Consider the following 15,910-nt stretch of genomic DNA (forward strand, 5'->3'; position numbering starts at 1 on the left):
AGAACTCTGACCGGGGCATAACTCCCACGACATAATCCTTAGGTCTTGGGCCCCTGGACATGTTCTCTGGGGCCTGCTAGATGTTTCAGCCCAGTTTTTCAGACCCAGGCCCCTTGACTGGCCAGTACAGTAAACTTTCTTTCTTGTCACTCACACTTTACTCCCACAAGAAGCACTTATCCACTTCCTCTTATTCCCTTCTATGCTGTAAGAATCCAGGCATCCTTTAGATATTCACAGCTTCTAGACAGCTGTATCAACTCAGAGACATTACTTAACTTATGTATGTATGTCCCAAGTTGTTAGTTCTAAGAATTAAGTTCTTAGCGAATTCCTGGCATATGACAAAACTCAATAAATGTTACTTGTTGTTACTGTTATTATTATTATTATATTATTAACATACCAATATGTTCATATAACTGTTACAACCCGCTTCACCAAATTTGACTCTAAAAACTGGTTACATTTCTTTCTTTTTAAAATTCTGAGTCTAAATTCAGTTTATTTTGATAACTTTTATTCTACTTTGGTTGTTTATTTCTTACCTACATATTATGTTTACCCAGAAAAAATTCCAAAAAAGTAAAAAGGTCCACCACTTCTCCCAAGTTCATCTTCCCACAGACAGCTCTCTTACCAATTCCTTTCTTAAACTTCAAGGATATTCTATACAATTACAGTCAGAGACTCAGCCATTTTTTCCTTGCACAAATACTAGCCATAACAATGTATCTTGGAGAGCTTTTCAAATCAGTTCTTACTAAATTGCCTAATTCTTTTTTTCCTTAAAAAAATTATCAAAGTGTAGTTGATTTACAATGTTAGTTTTTTTTTAAACACCTTTACTGTACAGGTATGGTTCCTGTACAGTAAACTACACATATTTCAAATGTGCAACTTGATGAATTTTGATAGATGTATACACCAATGAAACCACTATCACAATCAAGAGAGCTAACATTTCTGTCACTCCCCAAGAGGTAAAAATTTCGAATTCCCAATTTATCTCTTCCCACCCCCTTTACCCTCTGGTAACCATAAGTTTGTTCTCTATGTGTGTGAGTCTGTTACAATGTTAGTTTTAGTGTCAGGTGTACAGCAAAGTGATTCAGTTACACATATACAAACATATATATTTTTTCTTTTCAGATTCTTTTCCATTATATGTTTAAAAAAAATTTTTTTGGAGAGGGAAGGTTATTAGGTTTATTTATTTATTTATTTTTAGAGGGAGTACCCGAGGTTGAACCCATTACTTCATGCATGCTAAGCATGCACCCTCCCCCTTCCATTATATGGTATTACAAAAAATTGAATATAATTCTATGTGCTATGCAGTAGGTCCTTGTTATTTATCTATTTTTTATGTAGTAATGTGTGTCTGTTAATTCCTAAACCCTAATTCATCTCTTTCCACCTTTCCCCTTTGGTAACCACAGTTTGTTTTCTAAGTCTGTGAATCTGTTTTTGGTTTGTAAATAGAATTTGTGTTTTTTTTTTAAGATTCCACATATAAGTGATATCATATGATATTTGTCTTTGTCTGACTTACTTCACTTATTATGATCATCTCTAGGTCCATCCATGTTGCTGCAAAAGGCATTATTTCATTCTTTTTTATGGCGGAGTAATATTCCATCACACACACACACACACACACCCCACATCTTCTTTATCCAGTCATCTGTTGATGGAGCCTAATTCTTTATAAAAAAAACAAAAAAGATTCCTCTTCAATTTTTAGACTAGTGAATTTGGGGAATAGGTTCCCCCTAAATTTATAAATCTGATATAATTTTCATAAAATAAGATTCATCCATTTTAACTGTACAGTTTAATATGTTTTGGCAATTGTATACAGTCATGTAAGCTTCACCACAATTAAGATATGAAATGTTTCCATTACCCTAAAAATTTCCCTCCTTATCCATTATAATCAATGCCCTCTCCTAACATCTAGCTCTTTGAAACCACTGACCTGCTTTTCGCTACTGTAGTTTTGCATTTCTAGCATTTCATATAAATGGCATTGTACAATATGTAGTGTTTTGTGTTTGACTTCTTTTACTTATGTGTTTTTGAGATTCCATAGTCTTGTTACACATATCACTATCTCATTTCTTTTTAGTGCAGAGTAGAATTGCATAATAAAGAAATTATTTATTCAATTACCAGTTGATAAATATTTGGTTTGTTCTAGTTTGGTTTTTTTAATGCTATGAAAATTTGCATATCATTCTTTGTGTAAGAATATGTTTACATTTTCTCTTGGGTAAATACCTAAGAGTAAGATTTCTAGGTGTAAGATGTGTTTAACTTTATAAGGCATTGCCAAACTGTTCCCCAAGTGTCCCTACCATTTTGTAATCTCACCTACAGGGTAGTTTGCCTTATCCTTTTTAACAGCTGGAGTTATAAAGAGCAATAAACAAATGTGGTAAATGTTAACAGTTGTTGAATCCAGATAAGGAGTATATAGGTGTTCACTTTACTATTCTTTGCATTTTTCTTTAAATTTTTTTTCAAAATAAAAAGCTGGGAGCTGGGTACTAAATTGCATGTTATATAGAATTGGACTGATTCTGAAGTTTATCTGGAAGGGTAAATTTGTAAGGAGAGCCAAGGAAACTTTCAAAAAAAATAATGAAGGGGAATGGTTCCAATTAGATACCAAAACAACTTCCAAGCTATAATAATTTAAACATATTTTATTGTCACACATAAAAGCCTCCTGGATAATTATATAGAGAATCTAGAAAAAGGTTCTTTTGGCTATAGATATTTAATGTACAATAAAGATGATATTTTAAAATCAGAATGGGGCCCTGCCTCCGATTTGCTGGGCAGCAGGGTAGGGCAGAGGGAAGCGGATTATGGTTTAGTATGGCAGGGTTCTTCGGAGAAAAAACACTCCAGCATTATTGCACAGAATTCATCAAACATTCACAGCAGATAAGGGATGGTTGGTAATGGAGAACTTCAAAGGACTGTTCTGATGGCTACGTATCCAAAACAAATTTTCAAATTAACAATGGGACTTCAGGGTCACATCCAGGAATATCTGTCCTTCTACAGACATGTCTTCCCAGGGAGGAGGCTTTAGAGCCACCCCTGGATGATTTTGAGGTGACCAAGACTGCCACAACAACTGAAGTGATTAAATGTGAGTATCATGTCTTATATTCCTGTAGCTACCAAGTGCCTGTGCTTTACTTTAGGGCAAGCTTTTTAGAGGGAAGACCTTTAGCTCTGAAGGACATATGGGAAGGAGTTCATGAGTGCTATAAGATGTGGCTGCTGTGCCATGGGGCACTATTACACAACAGGAGCATCCGATACTTGGACAACCCTTTTATGTACTTCATCCCTGCAGGACAAAAGAATTCATGAGTCCTGTGTTAAAGAATCCTTGAGAAATCAATGGGAAAGTTGACTACATCACATCACAGCTGAGCATTGTAGGGCCAAGGTTGAGCTGAATCAGCCTCTTAGTTATGCCAGAGCAGCCTCTCAGGGTGAATGAAATGTCAATGCACAAGACTCTTCTATTGAGCCAAAGCACTTAGAAGAATGCTGAAAGTTTATGTGGCTGGCCCTGGATTTAATGGGACCAGTATCATGCGAGATTTCAGCTCACTGAGATTTTGAGGTGGATTTTTTCCCCTTGGAAGCAAATGTCTGCAGCAACTGTTTTATTTTATGTTTAGAAGAAACACTGCAAAGACACAAATCACTATATATAGCCAAAAAAAAAAAAAAAAAAAAAAAAAAAAAAGAAGAAGAAGAAGAATCTAACTCAGTAATAGAAATACTGACATCATCATCAGGGCACTTCCAGGTCATTCTTTCATGTCTCTGAGACTCATTTTTAATATGAGAATAACAAGCTACAAATATCCATTAAATGCTCACCTTTCTTGTAAAACATTTTTTTAAATAAAATAAAATCAGAATGGATTAATATAAGATGATGGGACTTGACTATCTTTAAAAATGTTAGAGCCCTACTGTATTCCATTTGCAAATATAAATTCAGGAAATACTAGGAGTATAAATATATTAGAACTATCCATGCTTTTTTTTTTAATAAATTTGGGTTACGTATGATATTGTTATGCAAGAAGTAAAATCCAAGAGCAGTAAAGAAAAGTACTTTCTACATAAAAAGTACTTCTCTACATAAAAATTTTTAAATTCCATAGGATTAAAAATAACATAATGATATATCTGTGCACATGTGTGTTTGTTCAGCATTTGTCTTGCCAAGTTCCCCACAGTGTAGATTCTGCTGACTGCATCTCATGGTATCATTTAACATATTTTTCCCCCTTGTAGTTGCTTTATTTCTTTTGTTTGTTTGTTTGTTTGGATTTTTGGGGGGGAGTAATTAGGTTTATTTAATTATTTTTTTAATGGAGGTACTGGGGATTGAACCCAGGACCTCATGCATGTGAAGCACACACTCTACCACTGAGCTACACCCTCCCCCTCTATTTGCTTTAAATTGATAGTTACATCTAAAAACTTGAGCAGATTCAGATGTGATTTTTTTCCCCCAAAACAAGACTACTTTATAAATAATGCTGTATGCCAACTAGTGGTATTTTAATTTTATCATTTCTGTCAAGTTTATTAGTTAGAATACTTCTATAAGGAGAAACTTACCCTTATCACCTATTCAGTTACCCTGAGATATTTGGCTTGTACAGGAAAAACATAACAAATTTTGATTCTTTTTTCTTTACCAGTTTTCAAAATAACGAATTGATTCCCTACCATCCTTCAAAAGTGGCCAATAAAATGGGGTTTTATAATATAATTATGAATAAGTGGATTTAATCCTATTTGATGTTTCAGTTCATTGCAGCTATTATTCTTATTGATGCTCAAATAGAACAGTTTTGGCCAGTGCTAGTTTATGTAGGTTGGCTCCTGAGCCCTATTGACATGCCAGTTGTCTTTGTTAACTTCTTTGCTTCCTGCTATGATATTTTAGGCACATCTTATACATACCTTTCTGCCCCAGTCCTGGCATCTGCCATCTCCAAGCAGTCCAGGTTACTTTTAGCAGGAAATGATATTTAAAAACAACAATCTGAGTGCCAGGAATGCTCACTGGTACTGGATTGGTCACGGACCCTAGATCTTTTCAGCTGATAGAGCTGGAAAACATAATTTTAAAAAAATATATAAAATACATCATGAGTTTGTACTGACACTTCCAGTTCAAAACCAGTCTACAGAGTTTTTATTCAACATCATCAAGCTTACCTCAGTATTTCTTTTCAAGCATATAAAAAATCTCAGCTCTCAATAACAATAGCATAATCATTATTTTATTCCTCCCACAGGACACAGTTTCAGAGCAACAATGACAAAAATAACCACCAGCAACATAATTACTAAAAACAATGAGATTTTTTTTTTTAGTTTTTTTGTCCTCAGGGATTTTTGACTATGTATGCACAATTGAATTGATGTGTTTCAGTCATCTGAGACAGTTCTTCTTTGCATAGTTGTACTACCAACTAAATACATAGTTAGATTCATTTAACTCCTTTAGTTAGTTATATGCCCCAAGTTTTTTTAATTGATAACCCCCAATTTTGTTGAGAACATTTAATTCCACTTTACTTTCTATTTGGGGGATTAATTTTATATTTTAGCATTTTGTCAGACTTATTGAGATATTCAAATATAATAAAGTTCATCAGTTTTAAGTATACTATGGATGAGTTTGGAAAAGATATGCAGATGTGTAACCATTGCCACAATCACTATATAAAAAATTTTAATTGAAGTATTGTTCATTTAAAATGTTGTGTTAGTTTCTGGTGTACAGCACAGTGATTCAGTTACACATTTATATATATATTCTTTTTCATTATAGGTTATTACAAGATATTGAATATAGTTCCCTGTGCTATGGAGTAAGAGCTTGTTATCTGTTTTATATGTAATAGCTTGTATCTGCAAATCCCAAACTCCTAGTTTTTCCCTCTGCCCACTTCCCCTTTGGTAACCAAAATTTTGTTTTCTATGTCTGTTATTGTTTCTGTTTTGTAAATAAGTTCATTTGTGTTATTACTTTAGATTCCATATATAAGTGATATCATATGATATTTGTCCTTCTCTGACTTTCTTCACTTAGTATAATCATCTCTAGGTCCATCCGTGTTGCTGCAAATGGCATTATTTCATGCTTTTTTATTGCAGAATATTTTCATCACCCCCAAAGTTTCCCTCATGACTCTTTGTAGACAGTCCTCTTCCCATATTCCTTGGCCCCTGTGTACAATTCAATGGACTTTGGTATATTGCATTATTAATTCTAAAAAATTGTGGCAAATTATATATGACATAAAAATTTCCATTTTAACCATTTTTAAAGGTCTCACATATTTATTACTGAGCCAGAGCACTAGTGCTGTAACACTGACACAAAGAGAAAAATCGTTTTCCCAATTAACAACATCCAGCCATTCAGATAGTAGTGATGCTTTCAGAGTGATATGGTAAGATGCAAGCGACCTTGACACAGCATAAATATATGTGCCACCTCACGTATAGGGCTCCTTACAGACCCAGCTTAACTCTTCTCCAATGTCTTCTCTTGGAATTGTAACTGATTTTATTACCAGTTTTTATTTGAATCCACTGGGGGATGGGACTATTCTGCTTTTGTTTCTTGGTTAGCAATCACTTGATCCTGAAATTCTTGTGAGAAGACACAGTGAGGAGTAAATTCAAACGCACCTAGGATGGCAGAGAAGAGAAGAGAGCCACTTTAACAGTTTTTAAGCATACAATTCTTTGGCATGAGCTACAGTCATAGTGTTGTGCAACCATCATCACCATCTATTTCAAAACTTTTTCATCACACCAGATGAAAATTCTATACCCATTAAGCAATAATTCCCCATTTCCTCTTCTCCCCACTGTATCTGGTATTTTCACCCCAGACATCTTTGCTATAGACATCATTGTTGCGTTTAAGCTGCAAATGTTTTTACTGCATAACTAATTGGTCATAGGCAATTTTGCTGCCTTATGCCTTAAAAGGATGTTAAAAAGGACACAATGCGAGGAGGTGGTATAGCTCAGTAGTAGAGTGCATGCTTAGCATGCACAAGGTCCTGGGTTCAATCCCCAGTACCTCCATTTAAAAAGAAAAAAAAATTGCTCAAAAAGAACACAGTGAAACATGAGAAATGAATAACAAAACTAAAAAGACTTTATTGCAAAATACAAAAAAATTGAATAATTTAAAATGTGTGTAGATTCATTGCAATGCTTTGCAGATAACTGATTTTACTTTGTGGGTTGTATCTAAGTACTTGTTTCCCAAGTCCTTCGTTCATAGTTTTATATAACATGTATATGTATTATATATTACATATATATATAGTTGTTGTTGATTTGTCTCCTTGTCCAGCATTATACTTTTTCTTTTTCACTAAAACTTCTTCCTTTGTTGACAGAAATATCAGCGTAAAAATGCTAGGATGCATATTTGTATGCATCCTAAACTTTGTATTGCATTGTGAAAGCCCCTATGTTGTTTATTCTTGTCACCTTGTCCATTGATAGACGTTCCAATGTTCTATGGGAAATGTGGGTTCAACTCTGAGCCTTTAAATCACTGAAGGGTTTGCAAACTGACATGTTATCATTTTCCAATACAGTATGTAGTCTGGCTTTACAAACTTATTTCACATTTCCAGTAAGTTTTAACACTGTATTTTCTATCAAGTTGATATATGTAGTTATTATCATCCACTATTTTAAGACTGCCATGTCTGCTCTTTATTGTATAGACCATAATAAGAGCTAAGAATTATGTAAACAAAAATGAGGTTTCTGTGTCAATGGAGAAATCAAAACAAACTGTCAGCCAGTTATTTTATCTTTTATGGCAAAATTGCCTTATGGCAAATTAGTTATGTGGAAAAATGCTCGTGGCTGAAGATGCCTATGGCAAAGATGCTTACAGGGAAAGTCCCTAGAACCCTGCTCCACCCCTTGTAACCTGTAGTCAACTTTCTGTCACTATGAATTTTCCTAACCTAGATGTTTCATGTAAGTAGAATCATAGAATTTTGTTCTTTGTGTCTGGCTTCTTTCACTAAGCCTATTTTCAAGATTCATCCATGTTGTAGCATGTATCAGAACTTTACTCCTTTTATAGCTGAATAATATTCCATTGTATGCATATGTCACATTTTGCTTATCCATTCATATGTTAATGCACATAGGGTACTTCCACATTTTGGCTATTAGGAGCAATGCTGCTATGAACATGGGTGTACAAATACCTTTTGAGCCTGTGCTTTCAAAGCTTTTGGGTATGTACCTAGGAGTGGAATTGCTGGGTCATTCCACTCCTAGGAATGAAGTTAAACAATTAAATGTTTAACTCTTTGAGGAGCTACCAAATTGTTTTCCATAGTGGCTGTACCGTTTATATTTCCACCAACAATGTATAAGGGTTCCAATTTTTTGACATCCTTGACAACACCTAATAGGTGTGAAATGACATCTCACTGAGGTTTTGATTTGTATTTACCTAATAACTAATGATGCTGAACATCTTTTCATGCATTTATTGACCATCTGTATATCTTTTTTGGAAAAATGTCTATTCAAGTCATTTATCCATTTTTAAAATTGGATTGTTTGTCTATCTCTTTACTTGTACTCTATCTGTTGCATATTTAAAGTAGATTTCTTATAGGCAACATAGAGTTGGGGCTTGTTTTTTTTATCCACTCTGTTTTCTAATTAGCCTATTTAGACTATTCACATTTAAATTGTTTATTGATAAAGCTGTATTAATAACTACAATATGTGTAACAGTTTTATTCTTTGCAATTTTCTGTTTCTGTTTTTGAAACTTTTTCTTTTTTCTGTCTTCTCTAGTTTTAATTGAGCATTTTATATGGTTCCATTTTCTCTCCTCTCTTAGCATATTAATTATACTTCTTTAAAAATTTTTTAGTGGTTGCCCGAGAGTTTGAAATATATATTTGCAACTACTCTAAGTCCATTTTCAAATATACTATACCACTTCATGAGTAGTGTAGGTCATCTTATAAAAGCATTGTAAGTTCCTCCTTCTTGTCCCTTATAACATTGTTGTCATTCATTTCACTTATCTATCAGCTATAATCTCCAAAAACTTAATTGCTATTATTTGAACAGTTATCTATTGGATCAATAAAATAAAAGCTTCTATTCTATCTTCATTTATTCCTTCTCTAATGCTCTTCCTTTTACATATAGATGCAAGTTTCTGACCTGTATCATTTTTCTTTTCTCTGAAGAACATCTTTTAATGTTTCTTGAATGACAGTTTTACTGGCAAACATTCCTTCAATTTTTTTCTGGGAAAGTCTTTATTTCTTCTTCACTTTTTTTTTATTCAGTCCCCATAGAGGCTGCTAAAAATTGTCAATGCATCATGGCAGGGTATTGGTAAAAGTTTTCAATTAGCAATAATCGCTCCTTGGTTAAACCTCATTGGCTATGATACTGCCACTGCGCAAAGCTTTTCTCCTTCACTTATAAAGATAATTTTGCTGGATACAGAATTCTAGGTTGATGGATTTTTTTCTTTTAACACTTAAAATATTTCCTTCTACTCTCTTCTTGCTTGCATGGTTTCTAAAGTGTTCAATGTAATTCTTATCTTTGTTACTCTATATGTAAGATGTCTTCCCACTGTGGCTTCTTTCAAGACTTTGTCTTTGGATTTCTGTGGCTTGAATATGATATGCCCAGGTATAGAATTTTGGGTATTTAGCCTATGTGATGTTCTCTGAGCTTCCTGGATCTGTAGTTTGGTTCTGTCATTAATTTGGGGAAATTGCTGTCCATTATTACCTCAAATATTTCTTCTTCTTTCTCCCTCTTTTTTTCTCTTTCTGGTATTCCTATTATGTGAATGTCACATCTTTTATTATTTCCCCACAATTCTTGGATATTCTGTTTCTTTTGTTTTTGACTCTTTTTTTCTCTTTGAATTTCATTTTGGAATTTCTATTGCTATATCTTCAAGCTCACTGATCCTTTCCATGGTCATGTTCTGGCTACTGATGTGCCCATCAAAGGCATTCTTCATTTCTGTTACAGTGTTTTTGATTTCTACCACTTCCTTTAGATTATTTCTTAATATTTCCATCTTTCTCCTTATACTGTTTACCTTTTCTTGCATGTTGTTCACTTTTTACATTAGCACTCTTAGCATATTAATCAAAGTTATCTTAAATTCCTAGTCTAATAACTCCAGAATCTAACACATCTGAGTCTGGTTCTGGTACTTGCTTTGTCTCATCAGATGGTGTTTTTCCCTTGCCTTTTAGCATGCCTTGTAATTTTTGGTTGAAAGCCAGACATGATGACAAAAGGACCTAGTATATAGCACAGGGAACTATATTCAATTTCTTGTAATAACATAGAATGGAAAAGAATCTGAAAAGAAAAATATAAATGTATGTATATATATAACTGAATCACTTTGCTGTACACCTGAAACTAACATTGTAAATCAACTACACACCAATAAAAAAATTTTTTTTAAAAAGAAAGAAAGCCAGACATGATATATCAGATAACAGAAACTGAGATAAGCAAGCCTCTGCTGTGAGGGTTTTTTTCTTCCTCTGGCTAGGAGTTAGGCTGCTTTTAATGCTTGTTGTAGCTGTAGGTGTAAGAAGTTTCAATTTCTCTTACTTTTCTTGTTTCTATCTTCCCTATTATCTTGGATTTTCCCTAGAAATTTCTCCTAAAGAGAGTCTGAATCTTGCAGCTCTCTCAGTTGTAACGCACTATTGTTATACTGGAGCCCTGCTGATGTGGTAGTAATGAATTGAGGGAAAGGAAATGTTCTATAATTTTATTATTAAATCTCAGTTTACTTAGCGGGCCTGAGTTCCTGGGCTGTGACATTCAGAAGAGTTTCTTAATTTTTCCCCCTCGCCTAATGTGAGACAGGAAGGCTAGAAGGGCCTGGAGTTGTCCAGTTGCCCTCCCTATAGGTCAGATGAGTCTCTGGTAAAGCAGTTTCCCTTCAGGACAGATTTTTGTTATAGAAGACAGAAAGCTCTGGACATGTTTTAAAATAATTACTTTTAGGGGGGATATATTTCAAAATGGTTACTTTCCCCTTTCCCCTGCCAGAAGAACAGCGTATTTTTCTCTGACCTTCGCCACAGGAACCTGGTAGGAATCCTAGAAAAAAAATTATGAGAGTTTGTGAGCCCCCTTATGACTGGGCCCTCAGGAGTTTTTAACTCTCAGGCTAGTTCACACTCAGCCCCCAGGAATTTGTCAATTGCTATTTACCTGTTCTTACCAGCTCCTTGCTCCAGTGACTTCTACTCCCTATATATTATGATCCTTTGTATTTTCCTGTCTATCCAGTTTTGGAGGCAGTGGTTTGCCCTGAAAATTTTTTGTTTTATTTAAAAATAATTACATAGAAATCTAGAAAGAAATATGTCAAAATGTAATGGTAACTATATTTGAGGTGATTTTTGGATTCTTGTGTTTTAAAAAAATGCTACCTTTAGAGTCAGAAACAAACAAAAATCCCACAAGATTTTCTGTTTGTTTTTGTTGAGTAATAGAAACAGTACATCCATATAATGAAATAGTGTACAGCTATTCAAAAAGAGAAGGAAGCTCTAGATGTACCAATATGGGACACTCCCCCAAGACATATTTAAAAGGCAATGTATAAAATAATATGAAAATGTGCTATCCTTTAAGAAGGTATATATGAATATAACTTTTTATGCATTGTTGATATTTGAAAGGATACACAAGAAACTGATCATTGTGGTTGCCTCTAAGAAGGGAACTAGGATAGGAGTGAGGCCTAGTTATAAGTGGCAGACCAGTCTCTGGATGTCAGGAGCTCTTTTTTCTTTCTTAGGCTCAAACCAGTTCTTGGGTCCCTAATCAAAGAGAGTGATGATGTAGATGGGATGGGGTTGGGGAGGCCTTTGAAGAGAAAGTCAGGTGACACCCAGAAGACAGAGGCAATCCTAGCAGGCAGAGACAAAGGCAGGGTATTCCTCTCAAAGCAGTTCCAATGTCCCTTTTAGTGCCTACATCTAGTAGGCACTAGCCTCCTTGTGACCTGGGCTGGTGGCATGGACTGTGGGGGTTACTGTGGACTCTTGGCAGAACCATGGCTTCCATGAATTCATTCATCCTGTCACAATTACCTCACTGGATGCACTGAGAGTTCTTTCAAAATGACTCAGATGCAGGCTCTCTCTCAAAAGCATTGAAATGTAGTTTAGACCCTGAAGAACCTGTGGAGAATTTAGATTTATTTTTTTCCCAACCCCTGTCAACATCTTCTCCCTCTGATAACTCTTTAATCAGTTTTTTTTTTTTTTCAAATTACAGGACACAGCTTATTAGTGGGTCATGATGGGCGTTTTAAAATAGTGAAATACAGTAGAAAAATATCAGATACAACATGGTAAGAATATGTATGCTTTTAAAAATTTTATTTCAAATATGTGTGTATGTGCAGAGTTAAAACATAACATGTATTTCTCTTTGTGTGTCTTAATCAAATAAGTAGGAAAGCCACTACCTTATCCATTGATATTTCTTCTGGGGATGTAGAAGAGTGAGTCTTCTCACTCACATCAATAGTTCTCAAACTCTAAGGAGCATAAGAAGCAACTTGGAAGATTGTTAAAGCTGTAATTCCCAAGCCCTACCAACCTTCAGATATATTCAGATTCAGAGGGCTGGGTTGGGCCCAGGAGACTTCAACAAGCTGGAGATTACAGTGTAAATGTTCCATGTACCCCGCTTTGAAAAGCTCTACTTGATTTTCACTCCCTGGCCAATTTCATCCACAGCCAGGAGTCCAGTGATACCCTCTACCTTGAGTGTTGAAGCCAGACTTACAGCCTGAGTTCTAGGCAACTGGTTATTGGATGCTCTGACCTGGATATTCCACTGGCACCTTGGATTCATGGGGCTCAAACTGAACTCATCTCCTTCCCACCTCCCTATTCACTCCTCCTCCATTATTTCCCATCCTTGTGATTGGATGTGCTATCTACCCTGTCAACCAGACCAGATTAAAGGAGAGAGGGGAGTCCAAAACAACCCCTAGATTTAAGCCCAGGTGTGCAACCAGTGCAGCCACCCAGGGACCTGCACTCTACACTTGGTCTGATGCTCTACTGCCACCATCTTGAAATTCTTAATAACTTTTGAAAAAGGGGCCTTACATATTTATTTTACACCAAGCCCTGAAAATTACGTAGCCAGTCCTGCTTATGAGCCCAGGAGCCTGGTAGTGACTTTAAGAGAAATAGGAAGTCAGCAAAATGAACAGGTAGGTCTGGGCAAAAGGTGAGCTGGGTTTCTACACTTGAGTGTGAGCAGTCTATAATTCAAATCAACCAGGTGGCGAAGTCTCAGGCATTGGGAAATGTGAGCAAGAATAGAGAAGATATTTGATTCTTCAGGAAGTATTTGCATCTTGAAATCTTAAGGGAAAAAAAAGAATAGAGAAGAGAGGCAAGAAAGAAGATAAGTTGGGTTAATCCAAATAGAAGGAACAGGTAAAGTCTTGAAAGGTAATTCGATAGCTAGGGAGGAGAGTATAGAGTGAGAAAGAGTAAGGGACAGGGACAGAACTTTAAGAAACAACAGTATCAAAGAGGTGGGAAGTATAGGAATAAGCATCAGTAAAGGCACAGCAGAAATATAGAAGCAAACCCAAGAGAGTAAAAATACTGGGGAAAGGAGAGGAACCTGACAGGGACATGCAGGATCTTATGGTAGGGACGGTAAGCAGCAGAGAAGCCAATTAGTGACAGAATACGTAGCAAAGAAAGACTTAACTCTTAAAAAATTTTTTTTTTATAAATTTAAAAATTAAAAAAAGAAAGAATTAATTCCATGAAATTTTGATACACTTATTTTAGTTTTGAACACTTACTACTTATAAAAATAATATAAAAATCACCCATTATTCCACCATCCATATAAGCTCTAGCATTTTGGTGCATTTCCTTCCAATACTTGTTCTCAACATAATTTCTTCCACATTTTTTCTCTACAAAAAGTCTACAAATATTCTTTCCATCTACATTTCTTCTATAAGTTCGAGACCATACTATATATACAGACTCATATCCTATGTTGTTTTGCTTAACATCATGTCCTGATCATTTCCTGTGTCATTAGAGGCATGAGTCCCTGGATGCATAGCAATTTTAAAATATCACAAAAGAAAACTTTAAGTACTACTATTTTTTCCCCTAATCTCACCCATCCTATCAAATGATTTCACATTTAGTGTTTCTAATTGACTTTGATCTTTACAGACATCATCACTTTGAGATAACTGAGGTAATAGAATAGATACAGTTTAAAATGTTGCTTTTCTTTCACACTATTTTACAAACATGGTTTCATGTTCTCCATGTTCTGGTAGAACAGCTGCAAGCTGTTTTGTAATCTTATTTAATAATTTAAGCATTCATTAGTGGGTTGCTCACAGCTCTTTTCAGTCCCAGTGACATACAGATTTATTTTCCTTTTGGCCTAATTCACTGGTCTTTTAGTTCCTAGGTGAGTGGATCAAAGTAGATCAGTTGGCTCTTGTTAAGTGTTACCTAAGTATGATTCTAGAAGGATGATGTCAATTTACCTGGCCACTAGCCAGATGTGAATGTATGTTTCCCAAAGCTTGGACTTACATTGCATATTTAATTTTTACTTGGTGTAATGGCTGTTAATTGGAGCCATACTGTACTTACAGTCTTTAATTTGCATTTCCCTAATTACTAAGGAAGTTGAGTCTTTTTAAAAAAATATGTGTGTTTATTGTTTGTTTTTCCTCTTAGGCGCCTATTCAATTCAGAGCCACAGATGTATTTTGAATGCCCACTTTGTGCCAAGTGCTGTGTGCTTCCCTCAAAGGGTGAGTGACCTAACAAAAATGACCCTTTGGGTAGGGGAGCCAGGATAGTATAGAAAATATATGGCTAACTATACTTACTCAGCAGAATACTGGCAAGCGGTTTGGACAAAGTCCTGTGGGTGGGAGACAAAGAAAGGAGGGGTTGACCTTGTCTGTCACAGATTAGGCTTTCGCAGGGCAAGTGACTTCAGAGCTAGGACCGAACAATAAGATTTGTTCAGGTGAGGAAATGATGTCTGGGGAGAGGGAACAATATGGAGAGAGTCCAAAGGTCAGGAGAGGTTTACCCTGGGAAATAATTTCTGGAGATTTTTCTTCTTCTTCTTCCTCCCTTACACACACCCCTCTCTCAAGCCTCACCATTAACTTTCACAGGAAAAGACAATGTAAAATATCTTCATTTGAGAAACACCCAGGACTGAGTATACATATTCTATATGTGTTTGTAAACCTCCCCAAATGATTCACCCTGACATTTCCGTGTGTCTAGTCCACGTTATCCTTTCATTGACATTATCTGACTTGTATACTGACCTCAACCTTGTGAGGTAGGCAGGTGAGTTTGACTGTCTACATTTTACTGATGAAGAATGTGAGTCTCAGAGAGGTTAGGTAACTTACCTAAAATCACACAATTAGTTAACAGTGGAGCTGGGGTTTGAATCCAGGTCTTGTAACACCTAGATGGTATTATTCTTGCAATACTCATTCTTTCATTTGTTCCTTTTTCTATCAAACACATGCTGTAGTGTCAGGCCATGTGTAAAGCAATCAAGAGCCACTGAAGGGTTTTAAGCAGGAAAGCAGCATGATCTAACTTAGGTTTTATTATTATTATTACTTTTTAAAACAATAGAAGTTCATTCTGGAGGCCAATTTAGGTTTTAGAACCCTTTTCTGGATGAGATGATAGAAAGTGGTGCTTTCCAAACTATCATCTGG

General features: G+C 35.4%; 1 non-coding gene and 3 pseudogenes across 1 annotated transcript; 1 reads left to right on the plus strand and 3 right to left on the minus strand.

Moving 5' to 3' along the window:
* The first annotated feature begins 2,877 nt into the window (after positions 1-2,877).
* LOC105084387 (ubiquitin-like-conjugating enzyme ATG10) lies at positions 2,878-3,580 on the plus strand (annotated as a pseudogene).
* An 836-nt stretch (positions 3,581-4,416) lies between these two features.
* TRNAV-CAC (transfer RNA valine (anticodon CAC)) lies at positions 4,417-4,489 on the minus strand. The gene has a single exon. It is a non-coding gene; the product is annotated as a tRNA-Val (tRNA).
* Positions 4,490-6,521: 2,032 nt separating this feature from the next.
* On the minus strand, positions 6,522-10,216 carry LOC105084388 (large ribosomal subunit protein eL39-like; annotated as a pseudogene).
* LOC116156157 (U4 spliceosomal RNA) lies at positions 9,429-9,552 on the minus strand (annotated as a pseudogene).
* Positions 10,217-15,910: the final 5,694 nt, after the last annotated feature.

This window comes from Camelus dromedarius, chromosome 8 (assembly GCF_036321535.1).
Source record: "Camelus dromedarius isolate mCamDro1 chromosome 8, mCamDro1.pat, whole genome shotgun sequence".
NCBI lineage: Eukaryota > Metazoa > Chordata > Mammalia > Artiodactyla > Camelidae > Camelus > Camelus dromedarius.